Below are 20,886 nucleotides of genomic sequence, written 5' to 3' on the forward strand. Positions count from 1 at the left end.
TATCCAGCCTCTGGCCCATCCATCTGGCCCATCAAGAGTCACTCTCATTTCATCAGTTCATAAAACCTTTGCAGCTCTGAAATATGGCCAAACTGGTGGCAAATGGCATCTTGGCAGTTTCACGCTTGATTTTCCTCATTTCATGGGCAGTTATTTTGCGCCTTTTTTGCCCAACTCGCTTCTTGTGACCCTGTTGGCTATTTCCCATGAAACACTTGATTGTTCGATGATCACACTTCAAAAGTTTGGCAATTTCAAGACTACTGCATCCCTGTGCAAGAAATCTCACAATTTTGGACTTTTCAGAGCCCGTCAAATCTCTTATGACCCATTTTGCCAAAGTAAAGGAAGTTGTCTAATAATTAAGCACACCTTATATAGGGTGTTGATGTCATTACACCACACCCATCCTCATTACAGAGATGCACATCACCTGATTTACTTAATTGGTAGCCTATACAGCTTGGAGTAGGACATGTATAAAAATTATCATGTGATCAAAAATACTTATTTGCCTAATAATTCTGCACACAGTTTATACTGTATGGAGGGCTACATTGTAACCATTATACTGTTTAGTGGCATGTATTAGTGCCATTATATTGTTTGGAGGGCGATGTGGGGACCATTATACTGTTTGAACAGCTGTGTGTGGGGCATTCTAAGTGCAAGGGAACAAAATAACTTTATGAAAACTCTTAAATTGTGAGGTATACTCTTCTGTGAATATTAGAGGTAAAGCTTGTCGAGGGATAAGGAGGCCACACATGAGGGATAAGGAGTCTGAAGATGCTAGGAGGGATTTGATAGATTATGATGATGACTGACTTCTTGTCTACATATTCACACACACACTAGACTTGCAATCAGACTAGTGGTCATATGATCTAAATGCCTATATATAAAATAATAAATAAATATTTATTTTTATATAGCGCTAACTTATTTAGGATATGTATTGATGGAACTGAGGTGGGATGAAATAAACAGTAAGAATATTGATGGTTAGTAAGCATTCGTGAAAATAATATTTGTTGGAATACTTTTTTAAGTTTCTCTATGAACTGCAATATTTAACCTAAATTCAGAATGTTAAGTGTTTAAAACTTCCATATACTGTATATATTTTTCCCAAAACCAGAAGTATTTTACTTTTTTTTTTTAATTTAAATAGGTTAATCAATTGAATAATGCCTTGGATTGGACAAAGTTAATACCTAGTTCTAGTTGATAGATTTTTATAGCTTTTAAGTCCGTATTATTTGCACATTTTTGTCAAAGGACAACCTCAATAATACTTGGTGAATAATATTTCACATTATACCAGCTAATTTCCTGATCTTAAAAATTTTGCTTATACATGGTAAATTTCATCAGGATTCTAAGCACCTTCTTGTGAGAAAGTGAATTATAACGGGAAGTGTATCACCCCGGGGCTCGGCCGGCTGCCGAGCCGCTCGGATCCGTGCTCGTCGGTGGGTGGCTTGAGCTCTAGACAGACCCGGAGGTCACGTCGCTCTGAAAGGGGGTTGGCGCTACACGTAGGGACTTCGGTGGGGAGATCCACGGCCGGAGCCATGGTGGTTTGTAAGGGATTTAAGTTCGTGACGCCACCCACGGGTTGTGGTGAATGGATGGACACCACCACTGCCGTTGACTAGGCTCCCGGGGATGGTGTTGCGCAGCTTTATGTTGACCCCCTCCGTGGGTAGGGGGATGATGGTCCCGGGGGCCCGAGGGAGGTGCTGAAGCGAGAAGATGGATGCGTGCTGGGGTGTCGGTGCGGTGCGGCGCGGTGCGCGGCCCGAAGGCACTGTTGTACTCACTATGAGAAAATACGCTGGAGTCTCTGAGAAACTAAACAAAATGGTGAACGGTGCCCGCAGCCGGCTGCAGTTTCCCCTTAACAGGTTGGTGGTTTCCGCCTTTCTCCTGCACCTCTCTTGTGTAAAAGTTGCGACTCTTATGACTAAGCAACGGTAGTCCGCTGCCCGGCTTGCTATCTGTCGGGAGAGCCCTGTTTGCCCACAGACGCTGGCCCCTTGGGTCTCTATGCCCTGGCGGTGGCTTTACCCTAATGGTTGGGCTGTTGTCTTCAGTCGGGTCTTGTGTGGGAAAGGTCCTAAAGTCCAGTCCTCAATCAGTTGATTTGACTTAGCGTAGTTGTTTCTGGGCCTCTTACTGGGTCTGAGTACCCCTCCTTGTGCTCTGGTTTCCAATCGGTTTCTCGGTTTGATACCGGCGGGTCACCGCCTGTCCCTGCTCCCTACGGTTCCACCGGCTGTAATCCCCGCTCCTGCAGGCGGCCACCACTGTCTGCCTCTTTGCCAGAGGTGACTGTGCTTCAACCCAGACATCTGGTGTAGTCTTTGTCAGGCCTGAGCACAGGTCTGCCCTTGAACTTGACTCCACTTTACTCCACTGTCAAAGCTAATCTAGACTACTGTTTTTCCCGCCTCAGGACCTGTGAACTCCTCGGTGAGCGGATCCAACCGCCTGGCTCAGCCCCCCTGGTGTGAACATCAAACTTGGAGGGTGGTGACAAAGGTTTTGAAGTTTGGCTGCTGTCACCTTACTAAGGTGATGGGGTGTGTGTGCATGGAACTACCTGGGACGACCTGACTAGTCCATGGCGTCACAGAAGCACAAGTTTACTTTAGGGATTCCCATGTTAAGGTAGTAATATGTGTAAAATTGATATATATATATATATATATATATATAACATTAAGAGGCCAGAGTAATATTTTGGAATACCATGCACTGCCCCCTCAATTCATGCAAAAAATTGCACAATTAGTAGGTTTTGTCAATAGTGTTCATTCAAAAACCTTTTTCATTGTATGAAGAGTTATGAAATGTTTAGATTTTGTTCTAGTTACAAACAGAGATGAGCTAACCCGAACTTAAAGTTTGGTATTCATACCAAACATAGACTTTACCAAAAAATCAGTATTCAAATTTGCAGTTCAGGTGCTTTACATACACTATCCACTGGAGTGAGCATCGTGGTTCTTGGGTATGCTTGGTGCTCAGTCCAGTGCGAGCTGCTTGCAGTGTCTGAACGGCGCACAGTGGTGGTAAAATTAGCATTATTGGACCCAGTGTGTACAAAAAAAGAACTGGCTCTCCCTCCACCGGAAGTGATCTGTTAATTGCTGGCTGAATGTGTGCGGAGAGCCAAACTACCCAATCAATGACATCCAATGAGGTTCAGGTCAAATTCGGATTCAGAACAGAACTTTATCTGACAAAACCCGTAGATCCTAAACTTCCACCGGTCCAACCATCTCTTGTTAGACATAATCTAGCTGAAAGATGTTTTATTTTCAATCTGCAAATATCATTTTATTTGATTTGTTCAATAGGTCAATATATGCTGTAGAATTGTGAGCAAAGATTCAATACTTTAAACCTCTGGCCTTTGGAGATTTTCAGTCTAGTAATTGTCCTATGAGTAACTGACAGCGTACATACAGATACAGCTGTCAATCACTGCTAGCACCTCCAACTGGACTGAAAATCCCAGAAAAAAAGAAAGAATTAAACAGAATATGTCTAAAGCTGTTTGCTCCCCATCTGAGAGCAGCATAATGTACACTGTGTGCAAAATTATTAGGCAAATGAGTATTTTGATCACATTATACTTTTTATACATGCTGTCCTACTCCAAGCTGTATAGGCTTGAGAGCCAACTACCAATTAAGTAAATCAGATGATGTGCATCTCTGTAATGAGGAGGGGTGTGGTGTAATGACATCAACACTCTATATAAGGGGTGCTTAATTATTAGACAACTTCCTTTCCTTTGGCAAAATGGGTCATAAGAGAGATTTGACGGGCTCTGAAAAGTCCAACATTGTGAGATATATTGCAGAGGGATGCAGCAGTCTTGAAATTGACAAACTTTTGAAGTGTGATCATCGAACAATCAAGCGTTTCATGGTAAGTAGCCAACAGGGTCGCAAGAAGCATGTTGGGCACAAAAGGTGCAAAATAACTGCCCTTGAATTGAGGAAAATCAAGCGTGAAGCTGCCAAGATGCCATTTGCCACCAGTTTGGCCATATTTCAGAGCTGTAACATTACTGGAGTATCAAAAAGCACAAGGTGTGCCATACTCAGGGAAATGGCCAAGGTAAAAAAGGCTGAAAAATGACCACCTTTGAACAGGAAACATAAGATAAAACATCAAGACTGGGCCAAGAAATATCTTAAGACTGATTTTTCACAGGTTTTATGGACTGATGAAATGAGAGTGACTCTAGATGGGCCAGATGGATGGGCCAGAGGCTGGATCAGTAAAGGGCAGAGAGCTCCACTCCGACTCAGATGCCAGCAAGGTGAAGGTAGGGTACTGGTATGGGCTAAGATCTACAGGGAGATCTACAGGGAGGGAAAACAGTACACCTGGCTCTCGGAGCAGTGTCTGGGAGGCTGTGGTGGCTGCTGCGCACAATGTTGATCGTAAACAGATCAAGCAGCTGACAGAATCTATGGATGGTAGACTGTTGAGTGTCATCATAAAGAAAGGTGGCTATATTGGTCACTAATTTTTTGGGGTTTTGTTTTTGCATGTCAGAAATGTTTGTTTCTAAATTTTGTGCAGTTATATTGATTTACCTGGTGAAAATAAACAAGTGAGATGGGAATATATTTGGTTTTTATTAAGTTGCCTAATAATTCTGCACAGTAATAGTTACCTGAAAAAACAGATATCCTCCTAAGATAGCTAAATATAAAAAAGAACCCATTCCAACTTCTAAAATTATTAAGCTTTTATATTTAGACTACCTGGCAGCACACAAAGTAGTCCTGTAATGATAATCTACTGCTGATCGATCAGTGATTTTATCAAAACTACACTAAGCAGCCCAGTAAGTGACACGTCACTGGAATCAGGATCTCTGCCCCTACATTATGCTGCTCTCAGATTAGGTGGCAAAAACATGGTGACAGATTTCCTTTAAATGATGGAAATACAAATTATACTGAATCTTTTCTGACAAAACTATGTCTCAGTTTTCTCAGCTACCCTTGCTTTATAAAATGTGGCTTGCGGATTAGAGTGCAATTTCAGAGTCACAAGTTTGCAATTGTTTAGCAAACTTATCATAAGTATCATCCAATGTCATACCGTTATTATTATTATCTCAAAATCAGTCTGAAACAGAATATCACACTGGTTAAAACTTTTTTCTGGGCTGGATAGACTTTAGACAAAATTATAATTTACTGTTAATTTTTTTGGGAAAAAAACATTTATTTTTCTTTTTCTAAATAAATATATAATCAAATTGTGTAATAAACATCTCAAAATCAATATGCAGCATGCAGTGAAGTTTTAAGTGATGTTCTCATATCTATCCATTTTAAATTGGAGCTGTTATCTCATCCAATCTGAGAGCCGGGGCAATCTAATGATGACTGCATTCAGTGAGATGTTGTTAGGGTAATGAAAATGTCATGTAAGTGGATGGGAAGCGGCGTCCCTGCCTTGTATTAGTGAGAACGATATCATTTCCATTTAATTTCTGTGTCTGTGAGAGACAATCAGAACAATTTAGCAATCCTGCTGGGAAGTAAAAGGCAACATATTCAGATTAAACTTGCTTTGATTTTTTTTCTTTTCCCAGATAGTCATTAAAATACTGGATGCAATTATAATAAGACTTTTTAAATTAACATGTGTTTCTATTCCTTAAAAGGGCAAGTGACTACACTGATATAGTTGTAACCAATTTATATGAAATTAGATTACATCCAAAATTCGGAAGTAATAAGAGAAACCGTTCCTCCAACTGCTCTTGTTCAAATCCACCTGGGTTTTAATTAGACGCTTTTGATATTTCCAAAGTGGAAGAGATCTAGAAAAGTAATACATGGTAAAGTGTTTCGAGAATATGGTTCAACATGATACAATAGCATTAAATATTTTGGAATGGATATTGCTATAACACTGGGGAACAAATAATTTTGGTCCCTCATGTATTGGGCTTGATTTTAGGTATATTCAGTCCTCTGAACATGAAAGATATAATCCCACATAACCATTTGAGATTATTTCTTTGACAGGAGTATAAATTATAGAATCAAAGATGGTCTGTAAGGTATGTGACAAATAGTTGAATACTTATTAAATGAAATGTGCAGTTAAATAAGTATTAAGATATTAGTCAAGTATATAATTGACCAACTGTGATGATATACCGACTCCGTGAGCAGCGTGTTGTACAGAAATGTGTGGAAACACAGTAAAGCATTTGGGAACCTCGATGACATGCTTTTACTTAAAAGGAATCTGTCAGCAGGTTTTTGCTACCTCATCTAAGGCTATGTGCGCACGTTGCGTCGGAGTACCTGCAGTTTATTCTGCACGTTTTCCTTCCCTTGGTTTTTGACCAAATGGCTTTTGACCATTTTTTAGCGCTAAAAACGCATGTGTATGTACCGCGTTTTTAGTGCGTTTTCAGCGCTTTTTACCTGCGTTTTCACCTGCGTTTCTGCAGATGCGTTTTGTAGATTAAGACACTGAGAAATAAAGTTGGAATAGTCAAAAAGAATGAAAAAAGAGAAAAAAAAGGATAAAATTAACTTTTAATAAAACTATATGGAAAATTATCAATTTTAATGAAATAATGGCGGTTATGCACATTTTAACAGAAAAATAGGTGAAATTTATTATTTTATAACATTTAAATTTTTGGTTATTGTGTGTGTGTAAAGGAACATTATAACCCTTTAATTTTATGCCAGAAAAGCATGCGTTTTTGAAGCCAAAAACGCAGTGGAAAAGCAGGTAAAAAGCATGAAAAACGCAGGAAAGTTGATTTTGGTTGCATTTTGCCATTTCTCATTGGCTCCAATGTTAAGGAAACGCTGCAGAAATGGCAAAAACAACTGACATGCTGCTTCTTTTTCAGCATGGTTTTTCACCACAAATATGCAAATTAAACGCTGCAGAAAAAAAAGCAAAGTGCAGACAGGATTTAATCTTTTCCCATAGACTTTGCTGGAAAACAAAAACGCATGCGTTTTAGCGCAAAAACGCTGCAGCTAAAAGCGCTGTGGAAACGCAGGAAAAAACGCAACATGTGCACATAGCCTAAATGCATCATGATGTAAGCAAAGAGATTATGAATCCAATGATGTATCACTTAGATTACTGGGTCCAGCCATTTTAACACAATCAGAATTGTTAGATTTAGCTATGTAAAGCCTGCTTTACACGCAGCAATGTATCTTACAATGTGTCGGCGGGGTCACGTCGTAAGTGACGCACATCCGACATCGTAAGTATATTGCAGTGTGTGACAGGTACGTGTGACTGCGATTGAACGGTAAAACGTTCATCGCATACACATCGTACCTGTCTCTAGAATTGCACGTCAGATTGTTCATCGTAGCCGGGGTAACACACATTGCAGTGTGTGACACCTCGGGAACGATGAACAGATCTTACCAGCGTCCTGCGGCTCCCGGCTCACAATGCGGAAGGAAGGAGGTGGGCGGGATGTTTATGTCCCGCTCAGCTCCGCCCCTCCACTTCTATTGGCCGGCTGCCGTGTGAAGTCGCTGTGATGCCGAACGTCCCTCCCACTCCAGGAAGTGGACGTTCGCCGCCCACATCGAGGTCGTATGGACGGGTAAATACATGTGAAGGGGGTTACTCGTATGTGCGGCACATTCAACAAATTGAACGTGCCTCACATACGATGGGGGCGTTGCAAATCGCATACTAGATCGTATGTGAAATTGCAACGTGTAAAGCGGGCTTAACAGAGCTGAGAGACCTGTCGCGTCTACACCAGGTTCTGCATAGAGGTGTAGAGATTGAACATTGGCAGTGAGGTGTCAATCACAGATGGTGGTGTGCAGGATTATCATGCGCCTGACATTGTAATCTGAGCAATGAGAAGTCCTGCTACTTAAACAAACATATCAAATAAATAACAGATCAACCCTTGCAAAGACAGACATCCTGAATTCTTTGTGTTAACTCTTACAGCATGCTGTCATAAAGATACATAGCAAAAATCTGCTAGGAGATTCCCTTTAATGGAAACAAAAATGGATCAATCCCAAAAGGTGAGTCAACTAAGATGACTGAAGAGAAAAACACAATTGCTCTGATCCTACAGAAAATATCGTGCTACAATCAGTGGCTAATCTGTGTGGATCTAAAGATAGTGGGTATTCTCCTAGGACTGCAAAGTGGATATGTGAGAGGGCTGATGAGCCGGCTGCAGTGTCTCGCCGCCCACAGCCCAGTCACTCATGGAGACTCAGGCCAGCTGCGGTAATGTCAGGTGAGCAGTAAGTTGATGTGATATCACTGGATCCCCAAGGTTAAGAAGCTCGGGGGTGAAGCGAAGGGGAAGAGCAGACTGCAATACCGCCGTTCACAGGCACTTTTGGTAACACAAGGCATTTGAGAGAAACCTTGTTTGTCAACATAATATTGTTGTGGCCAATAATGAATATGGGTGAACCACATCTTTAACTAAAACAACACTTTGAAAAAATTATTTTTTTCTTTACATTTTATACCTCCTACTTTTAAGGAATCATGAAAAATAGTCTCATTTAATTCAACCCAGGAAATTCGTGGCTTTCATCCACAACATAATTTTATACAATAGATGTTATAGTCAATATACACAAATACTCTAGTGTCATTTACAATATTAGACCCCCAGGCAGCACAGTTTACCTTAAACTTTTACCTCCATATTTATATCCATCAGAGAAAGTTCAGGGATTCATAGATTACTACTGTATACAATTTCAGAGTTTATTTAAATTGTCATTAAAAACATTTTGGTGTACATGACCTTTTTAAAGCCAAGATATTACCATGCGATGTTAAAAACGGTCGCAGAGAATGTACAAGATTGGGGAAGAATAGGGATGATTTACCAGATTGCAGGCTGTGGGGCAGCGGTATAGGTGAGCAGTATGGTGAGCATTACATTTTTGGGGGGGGGCTTTACTGTTACTTGAAATGGCAGCCGCAGGTGGATGCTATTTTGCTAAATTTACACTGAGAGAATTGTAAAGAATCTGTATTCTGAAGAATACAATTTTTGAAAAAAATGAGAATTGAATTTGCTCATTTCTACCTGAAACCCCACATTTTTTTTAGTTGTCATAATTGAGAGTCATATGGTTTCTTGCCACTTTCTGGATCAGCAAGGTCGAATTATAGGTGAAAATTAGTGGCCTGTTTTTTAAGCCTTACAAACCACGTTACTATGCTTCATTTTGCAAAACTCACAGTTCGAGTGTGGTTGATTTTTGTTGTGTTCTCTAACATTGTTGTGCTTGTACCTGATTCCATGGGCATCATGAGATATTACACCATTTGATTACGTTGGAAATTCAAAAATTTCTTTTGAATTAATAAATTGGTGAATTAGGGAGAGTGTGGGAGTTTTTATTACCCAATGGTATTACGTCGAAACTTCAAGGATTTTTTTACGTTAATAAATTGGTGAACGGAAAAGTGTTGGGGGAGTGTTTAGTCAAATAAACTTTCACTGTATACTTACCCGGGTTAGTAGTGGGGTTGCCTGAAAGACGCTTCTCCATTACCAACCCCTGGAGATGATGTCAGCTGGCAATTCACAGTGGACATCAAGAGTAAAAGTATTACCCCGATTGCACTGCACCAGGGCCATCAGAAAGAGGCGGACAAGGCTCCAGAATAGATACACCACTTCTCTGGCAGCTGTGGGCTGCTATTTTAAGGCTTGGAAGGGCCAAATAACTACGGGCCTTCCCAGCTTGATAATACCAGACCCCAGCTGTCTGCTTTATCTTGGCTGGTTATTAAAAATAGGAGGAACCCCATGCCTTTATTTTAATTATTTAATTATCTCTTTTTGATACCAGCCAAGACAAATCAGACAGCTGAGACAGCCCACAGCTGTCTGCATTACCTGCATTGGTTGTCAAGAAAAAGGGGGACCTCACGTTATTTTTTTATTTATTTATTGTTCAGAGGAGTGTTTAGGCATCTTCCCCTTGCCGAAAAGCTTGTTGTTTGACTGCATTGCAGCCTTTTAACAAGCTTTATTAGCATATGAACAGCACCTGAACTCCAAATTTGGATGCATACTTTTTTTAAAGCCCGTATTTGAGTTTGAGCCCCGTACAACAGGTGTCCGGTATGAATACTGAACTTTACAGCTTGGGTTCACTCATTCATACTTCTGAGAATGAAAAGTAAATGTGGATGAGTACAGAAGATGCAGTGAATAGAAACTAAAAGTTATGATCGTCAGATTGCTAACTTCTATAACTAAAGACATCATTGAGTCATAAATAACTGAATTAGATGCATCAAAAGCTTTTTTTTTTTCTTTTTTTTTAATAAGAAAAAATTCACAAGAGGACTGTCAATGAAATGTGTGATTTATATTCTTTGGGTGTAATGTTCCATTTGTTCTGCTAAGAAAGACAGTAAGAGCACTTTTCCACATTTCTAATTTAATTGGATTTTTTTTTCCACCAGAAGTTAGGCCATTGCCCTCGAAAAGATAAGGCTGAAATTCTCTTGTCTTTAGCCCTTTATTTCTACCTTGACTCTAAATCAGCCATGTATCTCAGGCATCCTGCATAAGCATCAGACCATGCTCTCTTTATATATACACACATTAAATCACAATAACTATGTAGTTTATTTTTTCCTTATCGCTACAAAACAAGGGTGGTGAAATGGAAAATGTAATATCTGCAAGGGCTTATTTTATACCTCTTCTATCCTGGTACTTATCAACATTAATGGCAAACAAAATAATATATTTGGTACCTAAACATATTGTAATGATTTAAATTTATAAGCTAAAACAGATGATATTAAATCAAGAATAAAGCGCTCAGCCTCATCACCGGGAAAATATATAACACAGAGCTTTAACAGTCATTTTCTGATGATCATTGTTCTCAATCACCTTTGATTGTTATAAGTCAAGAGTGTTTAGACCTAACGGTCTTAAAGCAGCCTGGATCTCTTTGCTCCCCTAAGGCCACTTTTTCAAAGCTTGGCCCCATCTGAAGGAGGATATGTGATTCTGGCATTGTCAGATTACATGTTCAAACAGGCACTGGGACTATCGTAAACCTCAGATGTTTGGTAAATCTTTAGCTCTCTGGGGGAGAGATTAGGGATGCGTGAACCAACAAAGACAAAATACAATTCCCTGTGCTCTGAGGATATTTACTCTACTCTGTTTTCTACAATGTCCTTGTCCATTTGAAGGTTCATTGCTGAGAAATGTCAAGATAAGATACATTACTTCATTGACCAAACAGCTATTCATTCTACTCCCAGTAACACTAGCTCCTCATTCAGGTTTAAAGTCTATTTTATTTACTAAAATTTACATTTACAAGTTAATCATTTTGGGTACTATTAAATTTTTTATTTTTGAACCAATAGCATTTTTCTACAAGATAAATTTAATTTGAAGAACAAAGTTGTCAACTTATTTTTCATTTTTCTAAATACATATTTTTAAATTGTGTATATGTGTAAAGATTTACTTGAATAGTAAAGGGTATATCAGGGACTTAAAAAAATGTGACTAAGCACTAACAGGCAGGTAGTTGCTACCTACTTGCCTGTTGTGCCTGGCGCTGTTATTCGCAGGCACAGGTTGCGCCTGCCGACAATACAGTTATTTTGTCCTTCGTCATCATAGCGGAAGCTTCTCCACTCTTTTCTATAGACAGGGCAGGATAGCCAATGTCGTGCTGATTAACATCCAGCTTCCTGCTGCCCCACTTGGGGAGCCAGCTGTCAATCAGAGGGACCAGAAGATACAACCACATTTGTATCGTCTGTGCACTGTCCTGACTCAGGAGCCAAGATTTTTCAGGTGACCAGAAAATGTTTTCTTTACCTATATTTGTAAGGTATGTGATTTGGTACTATTATATATATATATATATATATATACATATATATATATATATATATATATATATATATATATATATATATATATATATATATATAAATAAACAGTCTGCTAGTGAGTGTGAACCTTCAAAAAAATGTAAAGTGTACATAAAAAGAGTACTTTTCACCAAGTTGTTCATGTTCAACTTGGCACCCTATAAATTTTTTTCTCGTTTTGCCTATCCATTGTGCAGATATTGGCAAGGTATTTTGGCACCTAATGAGTTAAGTTTAGTTACAAGTGCCTCCCAATAAGTTAGAATATCATCAAAAAGTTAAATTTGTTTCAGTTGTTTAATACAAAAAGGGAAATCCATATATTATATTGAGTCATTACACACAGAATGATCTATTTCAAATGTTTTTCTGTTAATGTTGATAATTATGGCTTACAGCCAACTGAACAAATGATTTAAAACTCAGAAATGTTGGCCTACTGAAACATATGTACAGTAAATGCACTCAATACTTGGTTGGGGCTCCTCAATGCAGTGTGGCATGGAGGCAATCAGCCTGTGGCGCTGCTGAGGTGTTATGGAAGCCCAGGTTGCTTTGAAAGCAGCCTTCAGCTTGACTTGTTGGGTCTGGGGTCTCTCATCTTCCTCTTGACGATACCCCATAGATTCTTTAGGGGGTTTAGGTCAGGTGAGTTTGCTGGACAATCAAGCATGGTGATATTGTGGTTATTAAACCAGGTATTGGTACTTTTGGCAGTGTGGACAGGTGCCAAGTCCTGCTGGAAAATGAAATTTCCATCTCCACAAAGCTTGTCGGCAGAGTGAAGCATGAAGTGCTCTAAGATTTCCTGGTAGACGGCTGAGCTGACTTTGGTCTTGATAAAACACTAGACTTACACCAGCAGATGACACAGCTCTCCAAACCATCACTGATTGTGGAAACTTCACACTAGACCTCAATCAGCTTTGATTGTGGCCTCACTTTCATCTGAAAACAACACCTTGTATCACTGAGCAACAGTCCAGTTTTTTTTCTCCTTGGCCCAGGTCAGACGCTTCTGGCATTGTCTATTGGTCATGAGTGGCTTGACACAAGGAATACGACAGTTGTAGCCCATGTCCTGGATACGTCTGTGTGTGCTTGCTCTTGAAGCACTTTTTCCTTGAACTTAACATTCCATTAATATGCTTGGATACAGCAGTCTGTGAACAGCCAGCTTCTTTAGCAATGGCCTTTTGTGGCTTACCCTCTTTGTGGAGTGTGTCAATGACTGCCTTCTAGACATCTGTCAAGTCAGCAGTCTTCCCCATGATTGTGTAGCCTGCTGAATCAGACTAAGCGACCATTTTAAATGCTTAGGAAGCCTTTGGAGGTGTTTTGTGGTATTCATTTTCTGAGATAATGACTTTTGGGTTTCATTGGCTGTAAGTCATTATCAACAATATTAACAGAAATAAATACTTGAAATAGATCCCTCTGTATGTAATGACTCTATATAAATATGAGTTTCCATTTTTGTATTGAATTACTGAAAAAAATTAAATTTTTGATGATATTCTGATTTTTTGAGATGCACTTGTAAGTCCAAGTGGGTGTTAACAGATAGCAACTCATGCAGAGAGAAGTATACTCCCCAGTGAAAGTTAGCTAATAACACCCACTTGGACTTAACTAAAGTTAACTCATTAGGTGCCAAATACTTTGCTAATAGTTCCACGACAGGGATGCACAACAAAAAAAAATAGATTTCAACAAGAGGCTTATTCTCCGATCCCCATTGGCATAAATATACTTGATATGTCCAATGATATTTACAGTGCTGTGCAAATTAATTGGGACAAAGCATTTTTTAAGTAAAATCGTAAGTTGGTTACCAGTCAGTGAATCAAACCAGTTTTAACTTCTTTGGAAAGGGAAATGTGGAAGAAAAAGGAAAACAACACCAAGAACTGATAAAACACTTATCAGAAATGGTAAAATTAACACAAAAAAATACAAGTAAAGACCTCCAAAGAGACTTGTTCGCTGCAGGTATTAATACAGTATTAGCGATTCAACTGTACGGCGCAGGCTTCTGGAAAATGGTCGGAGGGCAACAAAGCCTGTAAAGAAACAACTTCTGACATCTCCAACGAAGGCAAAACGACTCTCATGGGCAAAAAATATAAATCTTGGACAACTAGCTAGTGGAAAAAGGTAATTTTCAGTGATGAAACCCATCTTTTTGTTCAGCGTACAGAGCAAGTGTTGTTAGAAGAAACAAAAATGAACCATTGCAAGCTGATCATATTCAACAAACTGTAAACCCCCCTCAAAAACAGATATTTTGGGGCTTTTTTACAGCTGATGGTACAGGGAGCTTATTTGCTGTTGATGGTATGATGAATTCATCCAAATACATAGACGTTTCGAAACGTTTTATTGTGCCATTCATGCGTACATTTGAAGGGACATTTCAACAAGATTTGGCTCCATGCCACAATTCCAAGTGTGTGAAGAAATTCCTGGAAGAAAATAAAGTAAAAGTGTTGGAATGGCCATGCAATTCACCAGTCTTAAATCGTATAGAAAATTAGTGGAGCATTGTGAAGAGACGTCTTGGAAAAATGGACTGTACAACCAAAGAACGAATGATAAACAGAGCCATACAAGTGTGGTTCCATGATGAAGAATTGAAGAATTTATGCAACAACTTGATAGAATCAATGCCAAAATGCATTGAAAATCTCATATCTGCTAAAGGAGGATATGTTTCTTACTAAAATTGGTATGTAACAGTGCATTATAACATTTTATTATTAAACTAGCTGTACTACCCGGCTTCGCCCGGGTTAATAACTGCTGTTAACAAAATAGAATGTATTAACAAAAATTTATTCTGCACACAAAAACCACAAAACAAATAAAAATGTAATTATTAAAAGGCAAAAACTAAGCTAATAGAAGCATTTCACAACATATTTTTCAACACCCCAGATATTCCACACAGATTTAACTAAATTGGCCAAGTAATGTGCTCCGTCTGTCTCTTTCCAGGTCTGTCTCTTTCCAGGTCTGTCTCTTTCCAGGTCTGTCTCTGTCTTTCTCTTTCCCCGTCTCTTTTCAGGTGTCTCTTTCCAGGTCTGTCTCTTTCCAGGTCTGTCTCTTTTCAGGTCTGTCTCTTGCCAGGTCTGTCTCTGTCTGTCTTATTCCCCATCTGTCTCTTTTTAGGTGTTTCTTTCCAGGTCTGCCTCTTTCCAGGTCTGCCTCTTTCCTCATCTGTCTCTTTCCCCATCTGTCTCTGTCTGTCTTCATTCCCCATCTGTCTCTTTCCCCATCTATCTCTTTCCCCATCTGTCTCTTTCCCCGTCTGTCTCTTTCCCAATCTGCCTGTCTCTGTTTGTATCTTTCCTTGTCTGTCTCTATCTCTCTGTTTCTTTCCCCATCTGTCTCTTTCCCCGTCTGTCTCCTCATCTATTTGTCTTTGTCTTTTCCTGTCTGTCTCTTTCCCGGTCTGCCTGTCTCTGTCTGTCTCTTTCCTTGTCTGTCTCTATTTCTCTGTCTCTTTCCCTGTCTTTCTCTATCAAGGTCTGTGTCTTTCCCCATCTATCTTTGTCTGTCTCTCTGGCTGTCTACTCCTTCCCTGTCTGCATGTCTGTCTGTCTCTTTCCCCATCTGTCTCTTTCCAGGTCTGTCTCTTTCCAGGTCTGTCTCTGTCTGTTTCTTTCCCCGTCTGTCTCTGTCTGTCTCTTTCACCGTTTGTCTCTGTCTCTTTCCCTGTCTGTCTCTATCTCTCTGTCTCTTTCCTGTCTGTCTCTGTTTGTCTCTCTCTGTCTCTCTCTATCCGTCTCCCCACCGACATCTTATTATGTCACATATAAGCTTCTTATACTATGAATGCCTTTTGTTCCTATAGCAACCAATCACAGCTCCGACTAATAACCTGTAGTTCCAGGCTCCATTTGCTTTAACGGAGGCATGGTTTTTGGAGCATAACTGTAAAACGCGGGGTTAAATTTTCCTGTCAAAACATAGTCTACGATGTTCCCTGGGTCACATGAGGTGTCTGTGCAAAATTTTGTGAATTGTAAATGCGACGGTGCGGATACACTTTTTGTTTCACTTTTTCCCCTTTATGTAGATAGGGGCAAAATTGATTGGTAAATTGGAACGCGCGGGGTTAAAATTTCACCTCACAACATAGCCTATGATGCTCTCGGGGTCCAGATGTGTGAGTGTGCAAAATTTTGTGGCTGTAGCTGCGACGGTGCAGATGCCAATCCCGGACATACATACACACATTCTGCTTTATATATTAGATATTCAAAAACAGCGCCGGACTGGCTTCCCAGAGGAATCTCCAGTAATGCCAGGCCTGGATTGATTGCACTCTGGACCTCTCACCTGAGCTCCGGAGTGCAGCCGAGACTGTACTGCGAGCGCCGAGTGATTGATTCCCCGGCGACTGCGGTTCAGTTCATGTCAGCTACAGACAGGCCGGGGTGATCTCCGGTGCTCTGACCTGAACTGCGGAGATAACCCCGGCCTGTCTGCAGCTGACATGAACTGAGCCACAAGCGCCGGGTAATCAATCACTCGGCGCTCGCGGTACAGTCTCGGCTGCACGCCAGAGCTCAGGTGAGAGCTCCGGAGTGCAATGTAGGTACCTGAATCCAGGCCTGGCATTGCTGGAGATTCCTCCGGTAGCCAGTCCAACGCTGTTCAAAAATGTGTTTTTTTTTTGCTTTGTACCAATTAATTTGCACTGCACTGTATTAACAGTTCCTGATGGACCCTCAGAACTGATAATAGTGACCGTAAGGTGCAGTCTTCAATTTACCAGGAAAAAACAAGCAATGCTGTGTGCTATGATATTTTCTCCCACCTAGTATGATACAATCTGTAACAGAGACTCCAACATAAATGTGATTAAAACTAATATGTAGAGTGCAAAAGGTGTTAACACATATTATATTTGCAATTATTAGTTCCTCTGTAAAAGATATTAGGAAGTCTTTTTACAATTTCTTTCTGAAATTTATTATAAAACAAATGAATTACTAACAAGATTTCCTTATAAGGTGCTAGTCTAATTCACATGGAACTTTACTAGATATGCTTTAGAATCAGAGAAATCCAGATTCAGAATATCATAACAGGGATATGCAATGCTAAAAAAAACGAGATACAACTTTCAATATATTTGATTTTTTTTGCATAACTACCATATTTTTTGGACTATAAGACGCACTTTTTTTACCCCAAGTGTTGGAGGAAGTGGGGGGGTGTGTCTTATAGTCTGAATGTAGAGCTGCGGAGAATGAGGATGCTGCGGTGCAGCGGGTCATCGGCGGCATGAGCAGGCTGTAGCAGCGCCTGCCATGACCATGTGGGCCCTATCATTTCATATGCACGCCCATCCTCACGTCCATCATCTCTAAGCGCTGAAGCCGGCACTGACAGGTGGGTGGGATGATGGGTGGGGGGTGCGCGCATAGTAAAGAGCCGGCCCCCGTGATCACCCCTGGCAACTACAGCCTGGAGTGACCATGTGCGGCTGTATTCACTGCATCATCATCAGCGCGGGGGGCAGTGAATAAGTATACTCACCCGTCACCGTTGAATGCAGCATCGCGATGTCCTCCTGTCTGCCAGCCACTGCTGTGCGTGGAGACTATTGGTACGCACAGCGATGACGTCATCCATGTGCACACCGCTCTCCATCTCCACACACATCAGCAGGCTGGCAGACAGGAGGACATCGCGATGCTGCATTCAACGGTGACGGCTCAACACAGGTAAGCGGTGCTGCTGACACAGAGAGGAGCACGAGCAATGCTGCTGGAGTGAGGAAAGGGGAGTATAAACGTTTATTTTTTGTGTGCGACAGGATGCAGGCCGTATAGTAGGATGGGGTATATAGCAGAATGAGGGCATATACCAGGATGGCAGTATATACCAGGATGGGGGTATATAGCAGGATGAGGGCATATACCAGGAATGGCGCTATGTAGCAGGATGGGGGCATATACCAGGATGGCGGTATATAGCAGGATGAGGCATATAGCAGGATGGCAGTATATAGCAGGATGGGGGGAATAAACCAGGATGGCAGTATATAGCAGGATGGGGGTATATAGCAGGATGAAGATGGCGCTTTGTAGCAGGATGGGGGCTATACCAGGATGGTGGACATATATACAAGGATGGGGATTATATAGAAGGCACGAGGATCATTACCAAGATGCGGTACCTTAGTAGACAATTTGGCGACATTCCCCCCATAATAGTGTCAGCAGCAGAGCTTCGCGCCATAACAGTGTATCATGACCACATTTTTTGCTTAAAATTTTATTTTCCAATTTTTCTCTTCTACAACCAAGATGCGTCTTATGGTCCGGTGCGTCTTATAGTCCGAAAAATACGGTATATTATGAATTTCACTATTTCTTAAAAAAAACCCACATAGAAGACACTCCAAAAGTGAGGAAAAGAGGCAAATAGATCCAATAAGTGCAGATACATTGATGACCGAAAGGGTAACAATGTTTTGAACTTTTGACTTTCAGGCTCTCACCAATTACTACAGCTGCAAACATGAGACTACCTTCATTTTATAGACAATCAACTTGGCTACATCATGCATAAATTTGATTTGCAAATATTTAGCATATGATTAGTTATGCCGATTATTGTCATGCCACTGTATTATTAGTAGAGATGAGCAAACCTTTGGAAGTTTGGTATGCCAAGTATATTCAAACCTTAATAAAGTTTGGTTTTTGACCCTGACTTGATCCGATCACCAATGGAAATCAGTAATTGCGCATTTTGCAGCTCCACCCAAATGCTGCTACCCATAAGTACAACATTTCCGGGGGTGGGTTAGCCGAGTTTTTGTTTGTTTGTTCATGTGGGCAAACATGAGGTCGCGTTCGAGTTCGGTTCGGCGAACCGGTTCGGCGAACTGCTCGAACCCCATAGGAAACAATGGGGGGCAATCACAAACACATAAAAACACCTAGAAAACACCCTCAAAGGTGTCCAAAAGGTGGCAAACAACTCACAACACAACACAAACACATGGGAAAGTGACAAGAACAAATTCTCATGCAAAAACAAAACAGCATTACGAGGAAAAAGAGGACGAGACACAGATATAGGCATGGCATGTCCTTCTAAAATCATGTAAAATACCGCAAGGTGACTCCAAGCGGAGTCTCCCTTTTTTCCAAAAATTGGGCCACAGAGACACCCCTTAAGTGGCAGCACTTGGGCCCCACTTGTACACTTCACAGGTAGATTTGCATCAAGCACATTCCAAATACACAATCATTTACTCTCCCTAGGATGACACAGGGGTAGTAAAGTCCTTGCAGATCCATGACTTGTTCATTTTGATGAACGTTAGTCTGTCCACATTGTCACTGGACAGACGCGTGCGCTTATCTGTCAGCACACTCCCAGCAGCACTGAAGACACGTTCTGAGACAACGCTGGCAGCTGGACACGACAAGATCTCCAAGGCGTAAGTGGAGAGCTCAGGCCATTTTTCAAGATTTGAAGCACAAAATGAGCAAGGCTCCATTTGCAAAGTCATGGCATCGATGTTCATTTGGAGATACTCCTGTATCATCCTCTCCAGCCGTTGACTATGTGTCAGACTTCTTGTCTCTTCTGGCCTTGCAAAGGATGGTCTAAAAAAATTATAAAAAGATTCAATAAAATTGCTGTTACCAGCACCAGATACGGTGCTGGTAGTACGGTTAGAATGTTGATGACAAGACCGTCCCATGTTTGTCAAGTTACAACTGGGAGATTCACTCCGTGCACCACGGTTGTTTGGTGGAAAAGCCGAGCTAAGATCGAGTAACAGCTTCTGCTGATACTCCTGCATACGTGCTTCCCTTTCTATGGCTGGAATTATGTCACAAAATTTGGACTTGTACCGGGGATCTAATAGTGTGGCAAGCCAGTAGTCATCATCACTTCTAATTTTGACAATACAAGGGTCATGTTGGAGGTAGTGCAACAAGAAGGCGCTCATGTGTCTTGCACAGCCATGCGGACCAAGTCCATGCTGTGTTTGTGGCATAGAGGTGCTAACCGTTCTTTCTTCCTCTGACATCTCCCCCAACCTCTTTCAACTGAAATTTGACCAAGGTCTCCCTCATCCGCTGAGTCTTCCATATCCATGGACAGTTCGTCCTCTATTTCTTCATGTTCTCCTGCACCTTCCTCAACATTTTGCCTGCTACCATACGCCCTTGTTGATCCCTGTCTCCCATGGTCCCATGCCTGCCGCCTTGGTGATGATGAACGTCTGGACCTTGGTGATGTTGTTGTCCCTTGCGCATATGAATCCTCCTGTACTTCCTCCCCTTCCTGTTGTCCCTCCCCCTGACTCCGAATAGTGTTTAGCGTGTGCTCCAGCATGTAAATGACTGGAATTGTCATGCTGATAATGGCATTGTCAGCGCTAAACATATTCGTCGCCATGTCGAAACTGTGCAGAAGGGTGCATAGGTCCTTGATCTGAGACCAATCCATGAGGGTGATCTGCCCCACCTCTGCATCTCGTTGGCCCAGGCTATACGTCATGACGTATTGCACCAGTGCTCAGCGGTGCTGCCACAGTCGCTGTAACATGTGGAGAGTCGAATTCCAGCTTGTCGGCACATCGCATTTCAGGTGATGAACCGGCAGGCCGAAAGACTTCTGGAGCGATGCAAGTCGCTCACCTGCGGCGGTTGAACGGCGGAAGTGAGCAGACAGTTTTCGTGCCCTGTTCAGAAGGCCATCTAGGCCGGGATAGTGTGTTAAAAATTGCTGGACAACAATGTTCAACACGTGAGCCATCCAAGGCACGTGTGTCACCTTGCCCAGGTGAAAGGCTAGGCATTTTGCTGATAGAACAGTTCTCGAACGTAACTCGAGCTGCCGAACTTTTAGCAAAAAGCTCGAGTTCTAGTTCTATCTAGAACA

The sequence above is a fragment of the Anomaloglossus baeobatrachus genome, chromosome 2 (assembly GCF_048569485.1).
Source record: "Anomaloglossus baeobatrachus isolate aAnoBae1 chromosome 2, aAnoBae1.hap1, whole genome shotgun sequence".
In the NCBI taxonomy this organism is placed as follows: Eukaryota; Metazoa; Chordata; class Amphibia; order Anura; family Aromobatidae; genus Anomaloglossus; species Anomaloglossus baeobatrachus.